This window comes from Hakea prostrata, chromosome 5 (genome assembly GCF_041222555.1).
Source record: "Hakea prostrata isolate BN-2017 chromosome 5, UWA_Hpros_2, whole genome shotgun sequence".
Lineage (NCBI taxonomy): Eukaryota > Viridiplantae > Streptophyta > Magnoliopsida > Proteales > Proteaceae > Hakea > Hakea prostrata.
In genome coordinates, this window is record NC_142604.1 from 19874985 (window position 1) to 19891895 (window position 16911).

A 16911-nucleotide genomic window follows, 5' to 3' on the forward strand; every position below is an offset into this window, starting at 1 on the left:
CACCCACCGGCCCAAGGAAAAAAAAAAAAAAAAACAAAACCACCCACTTGAAGTCCTTTTGACTTTAATGAGCCAAACTCAAACTTGCATTCACATTGACTCGAAATGATTCGGTTTTAATACCATTGATTCTTTTTCTGATTCAGTTCTAATTTCATAACAATTCTTGTTTCTGTCGATAGAGACCTTGTACTTGTTTTACATACTGAGTTTTGAATAAAGAATGACCTAAACACAATGAAAATGAAAACTAATAATTTTTCTTAAAAGGGATGGTTTATTTTAATCCTCTTTCATAGTTGTCATCGTTACCCATAGTTTATTGTCATCAAATTGTTTAATCATTTCATATTTTAAAGCATGCCTAGCCACCATCATCACTAATACCATGATAATTTACATTCTTATATATCAAATGTGCCTAAAACTTCCCACCTACCCTCTTCTAAAAGATCCTCCATTGTATTGATGATCTTAAGCAACGTTTCGAGTATCAATATCGAATATTGTATGCGTCAGGTGATTTTAAGAAACGTATTATGATACGATCCAAGTTGGAAAGAAGGATGCCACTGTGGAGGGACACCATGGAACCATAACAGACAGCACCACAAAACCTTTATGACGCTTTCAAAGGGTTAGGAGTCCAGCTTATCTAAAGGCATACACCCACTAGAGGACAAGGGTTGACAACTATTCTACCTTGATTGATCTCCAATCATTACCCAAATCAGCATCAATCCCTAAGTATAATGTTGTTGCCAAAAGGTGTATGAATGGATACAAGAAGCCCTCAGAAAGTAATGAAGAACATTTATCTCATATCCCTTGTCTTCGATCTTCCCCTCTTTGTTTCCCCCTCTTATGTTAAGTTTTCTTTGAAGGTCATAATTATCACACCCCACCCGATAGTATTAGATTTACCCCCAACAACCCATTGATGTAATTCACAGTCACAAGATTAGGTTACAGTCTCAATAATAAATAAAACACATAATACCCCAATCAAGAGTAAGAAATAGTAAGTTCATCAATTAATTAGAATAATAAATGTTCAAAGTTCTAAAAATGAATCTCAAGGAATATCTGAAATGAAGTCTGTAAGCGGAAGCAAGGTAATAGTCTAATCAAGGTTTACAGTCGTTCTTAAGCATTTCATGGGTTTTCTCCTCAAATTATTCTATAAAAGGTGTCATTAGCCCATTCTTAATCTTAAGTTTCAAACGGTGAGCAACAATGATTGTCTTTATTAATACGCACTAGTAAGAGAACACCAAACATCCACACAAAACTTCGTGCTCATCGTAACTAACTCCCACTGGGGTCTTTAGTATATTTTCAGTGGAGATCTCCCTTGGATATAGGGTTTCTTCTGTACCTGTATAGCCATCAGAGAAAATAAGGAAAATCCATAAGGAGTAAGTTTATAGAACATAGCAAGGGAGCAATCCACATAAATACCATGATAGCATGAATACAAGAATGTAAGGAATGCAATGACATGCTAAGTATACAACTAATAAACTAACTATGTTAGTCTCTACCTAGGGAGACATGCATTAAGATGAACAACAACCTCCTCTGGGAAGCCTCGTCACTCTGTATCCTCATGAATTGGCTACCTTTGTTGGGATGCCAGGCATAGGCGTATGGTCCACATCACACCTTGGCTAGGGTTATTAGGCCACACTCTCTCACCACAACCATTGGTATGTTTACTATTACATGTTGGGGATTTCTATACCCAATGCAAGGTCATACAGTAATACACTACATATGGTCTAGATATATTTTTTCATGCCTAGTGCCCTTTTGGTCCAGTATCCTTCTTCATCTTGGAATGTTATTCCTCATATACTAGCTATCTCTATTAGAATAAAATTCTAGAGCGCTATGATCATCCACATATGTTAGGGCAGATGCCTTTCATGTTTCTTCATGACACCCGAGCCGTTTTTTGGATGCCTATAAGATAATACTGGTCTCTGTGTCTCCTCACGAACTGGTTACCTCTTTGAGAAGCCCCAGACAGTGTCATAATGGGTCACTCGGCTTCAATATCCTTGCCAAAAGGGTAATAACATGTAAATAAGTAACTTAACCGTGCATCTAGACTTCTTAACATGAATAAAAAACAAGTAAAAGATGCACTAGAGGCACCAAGGACAATGGCCTACTAGACCACAGTCCCTGATGTTTAAGGCTAGGAATACCAAACCTAGGCATTCCTCATGTCAAAGTCACCCAAATTGTTATATCACATCATGTACTTAAGTAAAGAACAATTATAAGTATTCATGATTTACATGCTGTAATTAATCCTGCATAAACAATAGTTACATCATACAGACATAATGTAGACATGCTTAGAATATTAAAGAAAACAACATATTAGACAATTAAGTATAAATGTAATTGTTTCCTTACTTGTCTAATGGATAAAACTTGTTAAATGATTTAGTTCCACACAACCCAACACTCTAGTAGATCCCAGTAAGTCCCATGATCATGTCCATACAATTACATTCATGCTTAGGAATCAAAAATACAAAATCAATCATCAAAACAACTTTTGGAACAGGGCTAGTTGCTTGGGCCGGTTGGTTGGCCAACAGATTGCCTATAGCAACCACCTACTCACACTGGAAAATTTCTAGGTCTGAAATCTAACCTCTAATCTCCCATTTTAGATATGCTTTGGGATGATCCTAGGCTTAGATTGCTCCAGTGAATCACTATAAAAATTTCCCCAACTTTGAAAGCATGAAAAACTAATCAACATTTAGATCCAAACCTTAAAAATCTTCTTTGAGAGAATCCACCATTAAAATAGATATATGACCTATTCTCCTGGTATGATTTAATCGAGATCCATGGCAAATCAATATTTTTCCGAATCAAATCCTCTTTTAGCAGAGGTTTCACAGAATAACCACTCTTAAAACAATAGAATAATGGAGAGAAAGAGAATTAGTTAATCCACTTACTTTTAAGATGCAAAAATCAATGAAATTCTGCAAGAATATCCGCAAGAATGGGTCTTCTCTTCACCACCCCATGCTCTCTGACCTTGTTGGAGGCCACAATTGCCTTTGTATTAAAATAATGCAAAAACAGGGTTTAGAAGGCTTTAAATAAGGTGCTAGGGGAAAAAGAGACAAAACTTCCTGTACTAGTCCAATCAATAGCCTAGGGTGGAGGTTGCTTGGTCAATCGACCGCCCTAAGTCACCGTCCCCTAGTACTTTGTGGTTTGCCCTCTCAAATAGTCCCAAACATTGGTATAGGCCTAGGGTTCATGTAAAAAGCTCATACCTAACTTAGTGGCATCTCCCAACTCTATCTCCCTTGAGTTGGATGTCCACTGCCCAAACCATTAGGATTCTAATTAGATCTTCTTCCAGTTCCCAACAAGGCTAGGGCTTCACCATATTCTTGCTATTGGATGCTCGGGTTCATGGACCTACAATTCGGGTTGGGGTTATCACAATAACAATTGGTCCAACCTACTAGATTAATGGTGGAAGGAACCAAAAATAGACATCTTAATGAGGTGGTGAAGCAATTAGCTGCAACGCCCACTACACACATAGAGCAAATTAGTTCACTTTAAGGAGCTATCACAAAGTAGAAGGAAACTTTGCCTAAGTTGGACCTGCGCTTGATTGCATGGACGGAAGGCTAGAACAACCATTGCATCTTCTTGTGTTTGATCACTAAATAAGATCACCTACTACACTTGATTCATCTTCTTCACATTCTTGGAACAATACAGACTTGGACTATACAACTGGACTTCCCAAGGTTTAATGTAACATATCAAGAAGGTTGGAGGTTTAAAGCAAAGCGTTTCTACGAGTACCACTCCATCCAGGATGACAAAAATTGTTGATATCCCCCTTCAACATGGGCGGTATTGCACTCCAATGGTTTATGTGGATGTAGAATGCTAGCACCCCTGAGGTGAGCTGTATTCACAAAGGCATTAGAAGTTCTGTTTGGGCCTTCACCATTTGACGACCCACAAGTGGACCCAAATTGCTTCTATTGCTGAATATTGGGCTCAATTTGAGGATCTTGCAAACCAAGTGATGGGTTACCTACTTGCTTCCTTAAAGTTAGAGATAAGAGACGAGGCAATGATGTTTCATCCCCAAAAATGGCTAGCACCGTGGGCATGGCAAGGCTGCAAGAGAAAAAGCAACAGGGATCTATCAAGGCCATTCCTATATCCTCACAGCCACTATTACTTCCAACACCAACTATCAAACCATTACCCTTACCACTGCAATCCCCTCCTTCGATCCCCATCAAACGCTTGACCTGAATAGAGATGCAACAACATAGAGAAAATGAATTATACTATAACTTTAAAGAGCAATACATCCTTGGGAATAATAGTAAAGGTAGACAATTATTCCTTTAGGAATATGATATAAGAGAACCGCTAAGAGGAGGGGAGCCTTATGCTGAAGTTGAAGTGGGAGAGGAACCAGTAGTGAAAGAAGCGATTACCACAAAACTTTCCTACCATTCACTAATAGCTATGAATTCCACTACCACACTGAGATTCACAAGAAGTACGATTGAGGGGTGACCCCTTTAGATTCTTATGGACGGGGGAAGCACTCACATATTTGTGCAATGAAGAGCCATGGGGTACTTGGATTGCCAATAGAACCTGCAATTTCCATCACTGTGCTTGTAGGCGATGGCAATAGATTGGCATGTGAAGGATTAATTCAGAAACTCCATATAAAGGTATGACTATGTTTGGGGATGTGATTCTTAGAGTCCAATGGATGTCCATGTTAGGCGCAATTGTGTTTGATTATAGTTGACTCACCCTACAATTTACCCAGCTAGGTCATGCAATCAAGTTTATCAGTGATGTCAGCCCAATACTCACCCAGTTAGATTTTCATGGATCATAAAAAGTGATGAAGGCCCAAACATTTGTAACCCTCTATAAATTGGATTGGAATCAACCATGAATAGGCCGGCCGAAATCCACAGCCTAGAGTTACAAGCCTTCCTATCTCAACATGGGCCCTTGTTTGAAGAATCCACATGCCTTCCCCAAAAACGTGGCCAAGACCACTCCATATTCCTTCAACTCGGATCTCAACCCATGAACGTACGTCCATATCACCACCCACATTTTCAAAAGGGGGAGATGGAGCACCAAGTAGCATCTATGTTGGACGGTGGTATAATCCAACCTAGTGTGAGCCCATTCTCATCACCAGTCCCACTTTTCAAAAAAGGGACGTCACAAGGAGATTTTCTTATGGGATATAGGGCCTTAAATTCCATCACAATCAAAGATGAGTTTTCGATCCCAATGATGGATGAACTTTTTGATAAGTTACATAAGGCCCAATATTTCTCGAACTTGGATCTACGGTCTAAATATCATCAGATCAAAGTACACAAGGAGGATGTGCGCAAGACAGTGCTTCACACTCATAAGGGGCACTACAAATTTTTGAGATGCCCTTTGGGCTCATTAATCCCCTTAGTACATTCTTAAGTCATGAAGAATAACATATACGGAAAATCTTGGACACCCTAGAGGCCCATCACTTATATGCTTAGAGGAGTAAATGCACATTCAGGCAGCGAAAGGGTAGAAATTGAAGTCAATAACGGTAGAGATTGAAGATTTGAATCAAGCTCATGTACATGGGTTCTTAGTACATCTAACTCAGAGACAACGCATTCAAAATTGCCCTATTTGAGTAAAAAACTATCATCGAGGGCATAAGCTTCTTCAACCTACAACCGAGAAATGTTAGCCATAACGCAAGCCATCATGCAGTGGCGCCAGTAACTACTTGGTTAGAGGTTCTATATATTGATTGATCATAAGAGTTTGAGGGAACTCATGTTGCAGACTACCAAACTGTCAATTTAATAGGAATGGTTAGTGAAATTGCTTGGATTTGATCTTGAGATTATTTATAAACTAGGGCAAGGAAGTCAGGCAGTTGATTCCCTCTCACATACTCCTAAGGTGAAGATGGAAACCCTATCCATCACAATCCCTTCCGCCAATTCTTGGCTGATCTGTGCATCAAAGTGGCAAATTCTAACAAACTTCAGCTCATCTGTAAAGGGCTTATGGAAGATTCATAGGGTTTTCTTGGGTATTGGTACATAGATGGGCTTCTCTACCACCGCCAACGGTTAGTGCATCCAGCTGATTCCAATTAAAAATTTCTTGTTGGAAGAATTCCACAACTCCCTTATTAGCAGACATTCCAAGTATTTGAGAACTCTCAAGAGAATTGTGGCGAGTATCACCTGAGCAAGCATGCAGAAGATGGTAAAATGCCATGTGGAGCAGTATGCGATTTGTCAACAAAAGAATTCATTTCATACACATCCTGTATGATTACTTCAACCTCTCCCTATTCTAGAGTAGGTGTGGGAGGATACACCTATGGATTTTATCATGAGGTTGTCAAATTTTAGGGGTTAGGTGGCTATCATGGTGTCATTGATAGGTTAAAAATATGTGTTCACTTCTCTCCCTTTCCCCATGGTTTTACTAGCCATAAAATAGCAAAGGTTTTCATTACAGACATCCTCTGTTTGCATGGGATATCAAGATCAATTGTGACAGATCATGACATTTGCTTTTGAGCAACTTCTATAAGGAATTCCATAAGCTATAGGGCACCAAATTGGCTCTTAGTTCCACATACCACTCTTAGTCAAATGGCCAAACTGAGGTTCTCACTAGATGTTTGGAGATGTATCTCCGTAGTTTCTTCTTCGACAACCCGAAGCAATGGAGAAGGTACCTAGCCTGGGTAGAGTATTGGTACAATACCTCCTATCACAATGCCACTGAAACTACTCCCTTTCAAGTGTTGTATGGGCACGCACCTCCCACTCATGTGATACCTACCTCAGATTACCAATAATGTAGCATTGGAAGAAGATCTCATGTCTCATGACCAAGTTTTGGATGAATTGAAACTAAAGTTTGAAGAGGACAGTCAAGGGTAAAAAACCTTTGCAAACACCGAGAGGACTGATTGTGATTTTGTAGATGGGGATGGGGTGTACATTAAATTACAACTTTATCGACAAACCACAGTTGCTCAAAGGCTCCATCCGAACCTCTCAAGGTGTTACTTCAGCCCCTATTAGGTTGAGGAAAGGGTGGGGAAGGTGGCTTATCTACTGCTTTTCCCACCACTTCTTAAATCCATCTCATATTCCACGTCTCATTGCTCAACCCCAAATTGGAGACACCCCTATTCCCTCTCAACATCAATCACTTCCACTTCTAGATCCTAAATGTGCAGTTTCAATATATTTTGTGAGGAAACCACTAGATTCCTTAGGTTTTAATCTGAATCTAGTGGAAAAGACTATCAATGGAGGATGCCACATGGGTTGATGTTTCTAAGTTACAGGAGCAATTTCCAGACTTCAACCTTGAGGGCAAAATTGATCTTTTAGAGGTAGTAATGATACGATCCAAGCTGTAAGGAAGGATGCCACCATGGAACCATTACAGCCAACACCACATCACCTTTATGACACACTCAAAGGGTTGGAAGGAGTCCAACTTACTTGAAGGAATACACCCACTAGAGGACAAGGGATGATAATTGTTTACCCTGATTGATTCTCCAATGATTGCCCAAATCAACATCAAGCCTAGGTATAACGGTATTGCCAGAAGATGTATAAATGGATGTAGGAAGCCCTAGGAATGTAATGATTGAAGAACATTATCTCCTATCCCCAGTCTTCATTCTTCTCCTTCCCTGCTATTCTTCTTTCTTTTTCTCCTTTTTTGTTTTGTTCTCTCTGAAGGTCACAACATATTGATACGAACCAAGGGGTCACCCAGATCACTCTTGAACTGCCCAAACTGGATCACTCCGCATCTGCTGCAAACATGCGAGATTCAAATGATGAAGGTGTCGTACCAACAACAACTAAGCGTGACACTGCGAGACCACAGAGGTAGCGGATGAGGCTTGTTGCCCTAGCAGATTATGTGTGACTTGTGTGGACCATTAGATGAGGTATGAATTGTGTGATCCATTATACGAGGTTACATTGTTAGGAAAATAGTTTTGTAAAGAAATATTAGAGAGGAATATTACCGGAATTGGGCTATAAATGTTGTAAGGGAAACCTGAAGGAAATATACAATTTACTACTCTTCGTTCTCAGTCGTCTTTCTTCCCTATCTGTTTCTCTGGAGGTGACCCCCTCGAAGTGGTCGAATAGTCCTCAATCCTTATCACATATTGTCTTATATTTAGTTATATTATACTGGTTAATACATTTTGGTGCAATCTAATACGATGTTTTTGTTTAAAGCAAGTTGATATGAATCGTATTGACTATATCCAATATTAATGCATATCAATTAGTATCATATTATATTGTGAAATACTTTAAATCATGATCTTAAGCATGCTTCCATTAACCTATGCTGATGCCAGGTGTACAGGACAGAATAATGATCTTTTACTTTCTATTTTTAATCAAAAGACGTTTCAAATGCTTAATCTTTAAATTTGTCCTCTCTCTTTTTTTCTTTTGAAATTTGTCTTCTCTACCCACAGAGAAACTTACATATTTCACAGCAACTGGCACAGAAGGAGAGATTCAGGCTGTTCTGCTTGCAACAGCCACGAAATATCAATTAATACTGGTTTACTAGACAAATCATTGTAAACCTAATACTTGTTGGGATTGATAGCTTTTATATGGATCAATTGATGGGTTTGGTTTAATAATTTGGTTTCTGCTATCCATTTGAATGAGAGATAAGAGTCTTCACATGAAAAATTAATGGAGTCGTCAACAAGGTTAGTAAGTGTTTTAATTAAAGTGCTTGATTGTTGAAGACATTAAAAAATATCCCATTTTCAAAAGATTTCAGAATGAGTGTATGGTGGATTTTTTCCAAGGAAAGTGAGAGTGAAGGTTCACCCAACAAGATTGAGGTAGAAGTGTCAGGTTCTCTGTAAGAAAAGAAAACAAAGCGGTAGATAACAAAATATAGGGGACAATGAAAGGGCTGCGTTTCAATCTGAACAAAAGTTTCTAACCCAAACATAATGAAGCTAGTAATATTTTAGGGGTAGATTGTACTTTCCTCACAGTTCTTCGCCAAACATTTAAAAGGATGACACACGTTTGAATACTGACAGGATAGAGTAGAGATGAATTTTCCTTTCTAAACTTGTGATTGAAGGGTATGAAGGGAGTACAATCTCCTATCTTTGCGGATAGAACGTCCCAATTAGATAATTCAAAATCACAATCAGAATTAGAATAATCACATGCTCTATAATTGAAAGATTAACAGCATGATTTGAAGTATTAGAATTGGATGGGCTGAAATCAATCAATTCTATCAATATTGATAGAGTTTGATAACGATTGGTAAGCCCATTTGTAGATTCCAAGGTTCTCATGTGTTCCTTCTGACGACAGAAAAAGGGAAAAAGTAAACAAGTTGACAGATAAGCATCCCCTTGAAATGTGTTACCAATAGTCTTAAAATGATCAAAAGCACATAAACAAATTGAGCTTCTGGGCACTCTTGGCTCATCTAACTAAATAAATGTTTGTTGACTTTTTGGGCATCATTATTATTTACTTCCATGAGTTTCAGGATGATAAAAATGAGAAACTCCACTACATTATCACATTGCAGAACCAATTAAGTTTGTCTGGGGAGTACTTTCATGTGATCACATGGAACAGAAGGCTTTTCTTAGATTTCTCATAATCTTTCTGGGCTTCTCCTTTGTTCTTTCCTCCAGAACATTTCCTGATTATCGTAAGATCAAATTTCTTGTCAATCTCTTGGGTTTCTTTATATTTCTAATGATAATTATTCAAAGATAAATCTGTGTTTTACAGCTTTCCTCAAGGAGGGTAACGAAGACCCATCATCTTTCCAAGAACTTGTGGAGCAGGTTCTCTCTCTCTCTCTCTCTCTCTCTCTCTCTGTGGATAGTTGTTTTGGCTGGCTTATTGTTTAATTGATGCAGGGATTAATGGAGGGAAGAAACTATGGAGCAGAACTAGGGTTTGAAGAGGCGACAATAAGGGGCAGAATGAATATTGAAACCGAAGATTACTCAGGAACTGGAGCAAACAATGAACATCAACCCAAGTCTCCTGGGAGAATGTAAAAGAAACTTTGTATTTTGTGTGTAGCATGTCAAACTGATCTGTGTGTCTCTGTAATTATATTCTGTAACAAAAATTTTGGTAGTTCGCACTGAAAAACCTTTTCCCTTTTGTTTGTACCTGGAAAACTATGGAACTTTCCAAGGTTCCAACCAATAAAGACTTAGCCTCCTTCTCCAGCTGAGATTTAAAGCCTGACCTCTAAATCTGTAATCTTTCTCTAGTATGAATCAAGTTTTTTTTACTCTAGTCTGCTTGTGTTAAGGGTATTACATGACACTGTATCAGTAATTAGGTCGTTATTATTATTGCAACTGAGAGGGCTCATCTGTAATTATGCCCTCTTTTGTGCACTTTGGACAGTGGTTCATTCCTTGGATTAACACCACTCGACCAGCTCCTTATGACTTTGAGTTGAGCCAAGGTATTTATACCCTTTGGTTTGGTTCATTCATTTGATTGAAACTGGTTAGGATTGAGGCCTCTCTCTTCTTCTCTCTTGCGATTGCGATAGGGGTTTTATTTCCTCTTCTTTTCTCCTCTGTTTTTCGCTTGTTACTTCATGTACAATGGTTGTAATCGAGGGGTTTTTGGAGCTTTGAGTTTGTGGTTGTTAGGAATTTTAATTATGCCCAAGGGCACTCTCTCCTAGAAACACAAGAATGAAAGGAAGAAACACAAGTTTTTGGAGGTTTTGTTCTTCCTAGATTTGATCTCTCATTTTTGACTTATTAATCCACAAATGTATTTGGGTTGTGGACTGTGTTCTCTTTCCAAGAGATTGAGGATTTACCAGTGATGGATTTGTGGAGGAACGACTTTGTGGATCCTTTCGTTTTCTTCCGTTGCATTTTTCTATTTTGGGATTAGCGTATCCAAGTATACTTTTATCATTCTCCTTGTGGAATGATAAATCTAAATATCATGTTGTCCATTTAGAAAGAACCAAAATTGGCATTAGAAACAAGTTCCCACGTTTTTTGTTTCCTTCCGAATCCTTGGATGGTTGATCCGTTTTCCTTTTGAAATTTATTGTTGATATCTTGGATTGGATCAAAGTGGGAGGATCCAGGGTTTTATTATAAAACCCTAGATGGAAAACTAGACATTTTGATTTTGATCAAGTGAAAGATCATGTGTGTTCATATGCATGAATATGTTAATCCATGGATTTTTCATGCATTTTTTATGTATGGCATGGAAAGATCTTGGAATCCAGTTCTATGTGGGTGTTTGGGTTTGTTTTTTAAGGGACGGAAATTTTTACCACCCAGCCGGAGTGCTGTCTTGTTTAAAATGGACGTCTGTCTGGCGAGACAAACTTCTTGCTGGTCCTAGAAGACCATACAAAATTTCTGTTTGGTGAGACGACAGTCCGTTTGGGCAGATAGAGATCCGTCTGATCCTAGATGGCAGTTCCTTTGGCAAATGGAGATCTGTTTGATCCCAGACGGCGATCTGTCTGATTACCAGACTGTGTTTTGACTTTCTAGACACCTGTAGCCTGACACTCTAAGTGACGTCTGTGCATTAAACGCCTAATGGGGCTAAGTGCGAGCTATTAGGGTATAAGTGTTTTGTGTGAATCACCTCATAGCATTAGCATGACTTTGCGTTTTACTTTTGTAAGTACCAAAGCAATTTTAATTTGGGTGATTTAACTATTGAATCATGCTTCTAGTGCATAATGAAGCTAGTATATAAATTCAATGTGGATTTGCAATTGGATGTTTGTTAGCATTTCTTTTGGTTCAAATGCTTATCCCATAGGTTGACCATGCAAGTGTTAATTTGTTGCTGCTTGTGTTTGTGCTAGAAATTTTGAACTCATCCTTGCTTGTATTATCTTTAGTTGATATGGTTGCAACTAATAGCATTGTTGCTGGCCTCACCAAGGGAGATAAGCTGAATGAGAGGAAGTATGACCTCTGGCACTGAAAGGTAGAATATCGCGTTGAAGAGCATGATATGATGGAAACCATAAACCAAACCATGACCCCACCTAAAGAAGGTATCATTGCACAGCATTGCAAGGACCTTGAGACCTACAATGATTGGAAGAGGAAGGATAGGGTAGCTAGGATTACCATCCTGAGCTCCATGAGGGATGATGTAATGCTTCGATTTGAGAGACATCGGACTGCAAAGTCTTTGTGGGAGGTAGTGAAGTTCCAGTATGGAAGGACTTCCACCACTAGAGGTCGTCACCTTGGATTCACTTTCGATGGTTTAAGGTGCGTCAAGGTCATACCATAAGGCAATATATAACCATCATGTCCAACATGATAAGTGAGTTAAGTGCATGTGGGCGCCAAAAAGCCAATGAGGAGCAAGTCTCCACAGTCATCAGGTCATTGCCCATATCTTGGGAGCACATGAAGATCTTCTTAACACATGTTGATGATGTCAAGACATTCGATCAAGCTACCAAACACCTTGAGCTAGAGGAGGATTGGATGATGGCTGATGTCCCTCCCACTGAGGTATTTGTTACTGATGCGAGCACCAGTAAGGGTGCAGGCTTTAAGCACAAGAAGGATAAAGCTATAAAGCTCAACCTCAATGTTTCAAGCAAGCAACAAGGGTGGGAATGGAAACAAGAATCACCCCAAGCGTTCTAGGGGGACCAGAGACGGCAAAACGAAATTGCCTGCGATTTGCTTCAATTGTCGGAAGCCTATTCACTTTGCTCGTGATTGCATTGAGCAGAAGGTATGTACTTTGTGTTATACCTCATCTTGTTATGTAACAAGCACTTCGTTACTTGCTGAATTAAATCCTTTATGGATTGTTAATTCAGGTGAGACATAACACATAACAAGGGAACTTTCGAGCTTCGTGGAATATAGTCGTATTTCAAGAGGAAGCAGAAGAATAACAATGGGGAATAACTCGAGTGTGCAGGTCCATGGCGTTGGCACATGCAAATTAGTTTTGTGGGGTGGCCAGACACTGTATGCTTTGGATATTTGACAGAGTCTTGTTTTTGTTATTTTGCTTATAAGACATGGTTTTAGAGTTGTATTTTAAAACAATTCTATAGTTTTGTATCTAAGTGATACAATTTATGGTAGTGATTTTTTCCATAATGGTTTTATATTAGATACAATTGATAATTTATCTAATTCTAGTAGTGCTTTTGTGTGCCAAAATACTATATGTATTGATTCTGATGTGTGGCATGCTAGATTAGGGTATATTGGCTTTGATAGGATGAATATGTTGGCAAGGGAAGGCTTATTGGGCCAAGGTTCCTTATCTAAATTGCCGACCTAAGAACCATGTTTAGTAGGAAAAGCAACTAGAAAACCATTCAAAAAGGCTTTGAGAGCCTCTATTCTTCTATAACTTATCAATTAAGATGTTTGTGGGCCCATGAATGTGCGTACTAGGAAAGGACAAACCTATTTCATCACATTTATAGATGACTATATGTGGTATAGTCATATTTATCTAATTTCTCACAAGTCAGAAGCTCTAGAATGTTTTAAGAAGTTCATGAGCTTAGTTGAGAATCAGTTAGATAAAAGAATTAAAACTCTTAGAAAGGATAGGAGTCGAGAGTATCAATCCAATATGTTCATAGAGTTATGTGATGAAAAGGGGAAATCTAGGCAACTTACTATTCTAGGGACTCCACAACAAAATGGGGTTGCTGAGAAGAGGAATAGAATGTTGCTAGACATTGTGAGATCCATGATGCCATAGGCAAACCTACCCATCTCTTTTTAGGGAGACGCTTTATTGAATGCAGCCTATATCCTCAACAAAGTTCCAACTAAATCAATTCCTTCTACACCATATGAGTTGTGGACTAGAAGGAAGCCAGATTTGAGTCACATGTGTGCATGGGGTTGTGCAACATATGTTCACTCTACCTCTCACCAATATGGGAAGCTTAGACCTAGAAGGAAAAATAGTATATTTGTGAGATATGTTGAACATTTGAAGGGCCATGTCTTTATTGGTCTAGATGAGAGTGAGAAGAGAATGGACTTGAGTCTAGGGATGCGACATTCTTGGAAAATGATTTTCCATCTCTTGCAAGAGTTAATAAAGAGTCATTGGAATTCATTGAAATACAAGATAGTGGTCTTGTCACTCCTAGGGTTCATCCAAAAGATCCTAGTGGGAGTGGTAGTGCAGATTTGATAGCTCCCTTAGAGGGTGAGAAATCTAACATGTACTTGCGCTATAGTGAGCGTGGGCTAGTTCCTCGTCGACGTTTCGACATAGAGAATGAAGCCTATATGATAGCTCTTGAACAAACTGACTGTGAGGTAACTGAGATAACTTTAGTCAATGAGCAGGAACAGAAGAGCATGCATGAAGCTCTTATGAGAACGAGCTCAAAGGAATGGCTGAAAGCTATAGAAGAAGATTTGGAGTTGATGAGAGTTAACCATGTCTGGGACTTGGTTGACTTACCATTGGGTCGAAAGACAATTGGGAACAAGTGGGTTCTTAAGATTAAGAGAAAGGCAAATGGATATATTGAGATATTCAAGGTTCAATTGGTGGCTAAGGGCTACACCCAAAGAGAGTGCATTGATTATGAGAAAACCTTTTCCCTTGTGGTTAGGTTTGCCTCCATCCGCCTCATATTAGCCATTGTTGCTCAAATGAACTTAGAGCTTTACCAGATGGATGCAAAGACTACTTTTCTCAATGGAGAACTTAAGGAAGAGATCTATATGGATCAACCTTAAGGCTTTGAAGCTAAGGGACTAAAGCTTAAAGTGTGCAAGCTCAAAAGGTCCATATATGGTTTAAAGCAAGCATCTATCAGTGAAATGCATGATTCCACCAAGCTATGATGGAAAATGGTTTTCCATGCTTGAGGAAGATCACTATGTTTTACACCAAGAGATCCAATGGTAATTTTTTTTCATTTTGGCATTGTAATTAGATGACATACTCATGGTTAGTATTAGTAAGGAGCTATTGGAAACCATTAAGAAATGGTTGTCTTGTCCTAAGATTCTAGATGAGAAAATCAAAATGGAAAGAATTTCATATTCCACTATTGTAGGTAGTTTTATGTACGTTATGATGTGTACTAGGCCGGATATTTATTATACAATGGGTTTGGTTAGTCGGTATCAATCAAACCTAGGCATAGAACACTGGAAAGCAATCAAGAGGATATTGAGATATCTCAAAGGAATGAGTAATTATGTGCTGTGTTACCAAGGATCAAATTTGCGATTGGTTGGCTACAATGATGTTGACTGGGTTGAAGACATTGATGAGTGCAAATCAACCTCTTGATATGCTTTCTTGTAGAATGGCAAGGCCATTTTGTGGTGTAGCAAGAAGCAGACTTGTATAGCACTCTCGACCATGGAAGTAGAGTATGAGGCATGCTCAGCTGTAGTGTAGGAGGCTATTTGGTTGAGGAGTTTCTTATGACATTTTGGATTTGTGTTGACATCCAAAGAACCTACCCTTGTTTTCTGTGATAGTGCAGTAGCTCTTAGTTATGTCAATGACCCCAAGTATCATGGGAAGACCAAACATATGCAAGTGAGATATTATTTTGTTAGAGACACTATAACAAGGAAGAAAAAGTTGTACTTAAGCACATATCTACTAGTCAGATGGTAATTAATCCTCTTATCAAACCTGTAGCCAAGAATGTTTTTATTTCTTAAGTAAAGTCCTTGGGCTTGTGTAGAATGTGACTTATTTATGTACTAAAGCTTTCTTATTATTGAGTAATATGAGTTCATTCTAGCATTTCTTTTGACTTTTTGTGTGATTGTGTTCTTCTAGCATAAAATGAGATATGTCAATAGGCATAAGAATGGCTCACACACACGAGCATTCGCCTCTAGTGCTTTGGTAGCATGCGGAGATGAGACTGATTGTGAATGACCTTGTGTAGGTCAATTAATAATCATGTTGTCCCCTTCATTTTGGAATCAAGATGAGATTCTCTATGGTGAAGAGAATCAACATGAATGTTCCCACTATTCATGTTGCCTATAGAAGCGAGGTGTGAGAACTTTATGTGGCGTTGGGTGGCGACAATAAAGAAACTCGGGTTAAGCACAAGTGGTGTGACTAGACTAAGACCTGTATGGTGTTGGGAGAAACATTTGTTCTATTGTGTATAGAATGCTCTACCATAATACGTATATCATACAATGTGTGCTTAGCGACCATTGGAAATGAGAGGATGGATCCCTGCTCCTTTCATTGTGTGAGTCTAGTACTTTTTGTGGTTACTAGTTTCCTTAGTGACTCTTGACGACATCATGGACTGAGGGGTTGATGTGGCTACTTTGCAATGTTACCTACGATATGATTGATCCAATCTGAATGGGCATTACTAAGAAAGGAGTCAATCCCAAGTGAAGTGATGATCTAGGGCAAAAGAAAGGTTTAATTCAACTGTAACCTAAAAGGGTTGCTGGTGCCAGTTGTATTAGTTACAGTACCGAACATTTTAAGAACAAGAAGGTGATCTCTCATAGGGATTGAGATACCTTTTATTTAGTGAGTTTGAATAAACCTAGGACATTACGGTATGTTGATGCTTATTTGATGTGTTTCTTTTAGTGATGTTGCCATTCTAGCCTTCTGGAAAGGTTTCTAGTATGTCTTGTTGATGTTGGGGTATGCGACACAAGTGGTCCATGTATTTGGAATACATAGTAGAGAGACCAAGGTTATACATATGTGTCTAGGACACACTGTGATAGAAAGATTGATACTTGCCCTTGTG

The 16911-nt window shown here is 38.7% G+C and overlaps 1 long non-coding RNA gene across 1 annotated transcript; it reads left to right on the forward strand.

Annotated features, from left to right (window-relative positions):
- Nucleotides 1–9659: 9659 nt before the first annotated feature.
- On the forward strand, nucleotides 9660–10435 carry LOC149015639 (uncharacterized). The gene is made up of 3 exons (XR_016173664.1): nucleotides 9660–9825; nucleotides 9909–9964; nucleotides 10040–10435. It is a non-coding gene; the product is annotated as an uncharacterized LOC149015639 (long non-coding RNA).
- The last annotated feature ends 6476 nt before the right edge of the window (nucleotides 10436–16911 follow it).